Here is a 3,751-nt window from a genome sequence, read left to right as displayed (position 1 = left end):
TGGATGAGCCCAGGAAAATCATCCCCGGAATTAAAATGAGCTGCAAAGAGCTTCATTAGCCACACGTTTTCAATTTTTTATTAAGCGCTGTGAAGCTGAGCACATAAACAGCTCTCATAGCAAGGTTCCTGTACACTCAGAACAGGAGATAACAAATAATAAAGATAGGTAACTCGGCAACACAGGAGAATATTTCACTGAAAGATGCAAATTCCTTGGCTTTTTACAATGCTGGAGCTTGCAGTTGATGAGCTTGTACCCACCAGCATCCTCCACTGAGGAGAGAGCAGCTTACGGGTTTCTAAAGGCATTTGACATTGGTCCAGTTGGAATCAAGTGCCATTTCCGGCTGGATTTGTACACAGCCTGTCAGGATTCTTTCCCCACTCAACTCTGGGGTACAGATGTGGGGACCCGCATGAAAGACCCCCTAAGCTTATTCTTACCAGCTTAGATTAAAACTTCCCCAAGGCACAGATTCCTTTCTTGCCTTGGGATCACTGCCACCACGAAGTGATTTAACAAACAATCAGGGAAAGGACCACTTGGAGTCCTATTTCTCCAAAATATTCCCCCAAGCCTACACCCCCTTTCCTGGGGAAGGCTTGAGCATATATCCTCACCAATTGGTTACAAAGGGACTACAGACCCAAACCCCTGGGTCTTAGAACAATGGAAAAATCAGTCAGGTTCTTAAAAAGAAGGATTTTATTTAAAGAGGAAAAGGTAAAGGAATGACCTCTGTAAACTTAGGCTGGTAGTTAACCTTACAGAGTAGCAGAAAATTCAAAGAGCCCAGAGGAACCCCCTCTAGCCTTAGTTTCAAAATTACAGCAAAAACAGGGATAAACCTCCCTCTAGCAAAGGGAAAATTCATAAGTTGAGAAAACAAACTAATACACCTTGCCTGGCTGTTACTTACAAGTTTGAAATATGAGAGACTTGTTCAGAAAAATTTGGAGATCATGGATTGATGTCCGGTCCCTCTTAGTCCCAAGAGCGGGGCCACAGAAACAAAGAACCCCAAACAAAACCTCTCCCCCACCACCAGATTTGAAAGTATCTTTTGTCCCCATTGGTTCCTTTGGTCAGGTGCCAACCAGGTTACTTGAGCTTCTTAACCCCTTACAGGTAAGGAGGAATTTAGGCTATCCCTATGGTTATGACACAGCCTTTCAGATCTAACTGCGACAAAAGGAAGGAACCTTTTAGATGTCTTTACATGCTCCTTCGTCTCCGTGAGCATTTTCAAAGCACCTTGTCTGATCTTTATTTTAATTTCTCCCTCAGATTTCTCTTCATATGCCAGTTATGAAGCATACCACTGCCTACCACCGTCAAGGATACATACCCTGGAATAAGCCAATGTAGAGATTAAGTTGATAGACAGAAGGAAGTAGTTGCTGCAAATGAACTGATTTATTAATTTAAAATCTAGACACTCTCCCTATGTCAAGCAAAGGGAGAATTTGGCTCTAAACTCATCAAAGCTGGAAAGACGTTTTATTCCAATGTGCCACAGTTCTCCTCTCAGCTGTGATGCATCTTTGTGAGCAGGAGAAATCTGTTTACCCTACGTTAACAGTGTAACCTTTCCATTGATTTTCTGATATAAATGTTAATATAAACCTGATATTAACTCTAGCTTTCCAATACTCTCCCTGCTGAGAAAACAGCAATTTATGAGCTGTGTCAATAACAGGTGCCCTTAGACTAACATCCCAGAGTCCCACCTGTGATGAGACGCTCTCTACTACTGGTCTATACACACATATCAGCATGTTCTATCACAAGTGAAGCCTTTGCAGACTGGCTTTTTAGGCTGTGTCCCATTACTGGCCTTGATTCCACAGGTCTTTATTATGTGGTATACTGCTAATCCAGAAAGGAAAAGAGCATTGTAACAGGGTGGCTTGCCACATGGGCTGAAGAGACTGAGGCTAAACTAACCCTGATTATAGAATGAGTCCTACATGAGAGGAATCAGGTGATTCCAGTTTTTTTTAAAAAAGGAGCAGGATGGTGCAGGGAAAAGGGAAAAAGCTGTGGCAGGGTTTGAGGGGAGTGAGGAAAACGCTCCAGGCAAGAAGGCCTGGAAGAGACCCTGTCCCAGCTGGGTGGGGCCTGCAAAGACCTGGGAGGAGGAAGCTTGAGTTGGGAGGACTTATGAATGGACTTTGTTTTGAGGGTTACCGATTATATATTAATAAAACCAATCCCTAAAGAGGGGTAGATTGTTTGACCCAGAAAAAGCCTGAAGTGAAGCTTATTTGAATTGTCTAAGATGGGAAACTGAGGCAGGCCACCTGGACTGTGACCGTAGGCCACAACAGGGTGCACAGGAGGCAGCTGGCCTGGGTTTAACAGCAGATGTGGAAAAAAAATTCCCATCCCCTACCTGGGGTAGCTAGTTTCTACCAAGCATGAAACTGACTAATACACCTTTAAGTTATCAAGTTCCATATAATCATTCAACCTTTGTTTCGGTACATTAAAATGACTCAATTCTGCCAACTCAGATGGAAATCCACTCAGCCTATTCACAACTCTGTCAATTCTTGTGACATATCCAATCTCTTACTTCAAACCTGTGTCCCCTTCTGCTAATCTGTCCAATGACTCCAACTACATCACCAAGGCTAATTTTATGTAATAACCTTTAACTAAATTAAATATTTCAGTCAGGTCATCTTACTAGTTTTTCTTCCCAGACTAAATAATTCTATTTTGTCAATTTCCCTTTCTGAGTTTCACAATATTTGGTGTGTTTCTTCACACCCCAGTTTCTGAAGTCACCTGATTATAGTTGTCAAGGTTCCTTCCCCACTCTGAACTCTAGGGTACAGATGTGGGGACCTGCATGAAGAACCCCCTAAGCTTATTTTTACCAGCTTAGGTTAAAACTTCCCCAAGGTACAAACTATTTTTCCTATTGTCCCTGGACTTTATTGCTGCCACCACCAAGCGTCTAACAAAATATAAGCGGGAAAGAGCCCACTTGGAAACGTCTTTCCCCGCAAAATCCCTCCAAGCTCTACACCCCCTTTCCTGGGGAAGGCTTGATAAAAATCCTCACCAATTTGCATAGGTGAGCACAGACCCAAACCCTTGGATCTTAAGAACAAGGAAAAATCAATCAGGTTCTTAAAAGAAGAATTTGAATTGAAGAAAAAGTAAAAGAATCACCTCTGTAAAATCAGGATGGTAAATACCTTACAGGGTAATCAGATTCAAAACGTAGAAAATCCCTCTAGGCAAAACCTTAAATTACAAAAAGGTACAAAAACAGGAATATACATTCCCTCCAGTACAGCTTATTTACCAGCCATTTAAACAAAACAGAATTTAACGCATATCTAACTAGATTGCTTATTAGCCCTTTACAGGAGTTCTGACCTGCATTCCTGCTCTGGACTCGGCAAAAGCCACACACACACAACGAGAACCCTTTGTTTCTCCCCCCCTCCAGCTTTAAAAGTATCTTGTCTCCTTATTGGTCATTGTGGTCAGGTGCCAGCGAGGTTATCTTTACCTTCTTAACCCTTTACAGGTGAAAAGGTTTTTCCTCTGGCCAGGAGGGATTTAAAGGTGGTTAGCCTTCCCTTTATATTGATGACAATAGTCTAATCTTAGCTTTGATAACATAGCATTTTTTGGTAGAGAAAACCTGAAAGTGTGAACCCAAGGGGCTCAAAAGCCAGAAGAACCCCTAATTTTATATATATATTATATTAAAAATCATGCTTTTAAA

The 3,751-nt window shown here is 41.9% G+C and overlaps 1 long non-coding RNA gene across 1 annotated transcript; it reads right to left on the bottom strand.

The window, feature by feature from the left end:
• Window positions 1-362: 362 nt before the first annotated feature.
• On the bottom strand, window positions 363-2,958 carry LOC122458010. The gene is made up of 3 exons (XR_006277825.1): window positions 2,905-2,958; window positions 891-893; window positions 363-461 (listed from the first exon to the last, which is right to left on the bottom strand). It is a non-coding gene; the product is annotated as an uncharacterized LOC122458010 (long non-coding RNA).
• Window positions 2,959-3,751: the final 793 nt, after the last annotated feature.

The sequence above is a fragment of the Dermochelys coriacea genome, chromosome 11 (assembly GCF_009764565.3).
Source record: "Dermochelys coriacea isolate rDerCor1 chromosome 11, rDerCor1.pri.v4, whole genome shotgun sequence".
Taxonomy (NCBI): Eukaryota; Metazoa; Chordata; order Testudines; family Dermochelyidae; genus Dermochelys; species Dermochelys coriacea.
The sequence above is the reverse complement of the archived record's forward strand: the minus strand, read 5'-3'. Positions and strand labels throughout refer to the sequence as shown.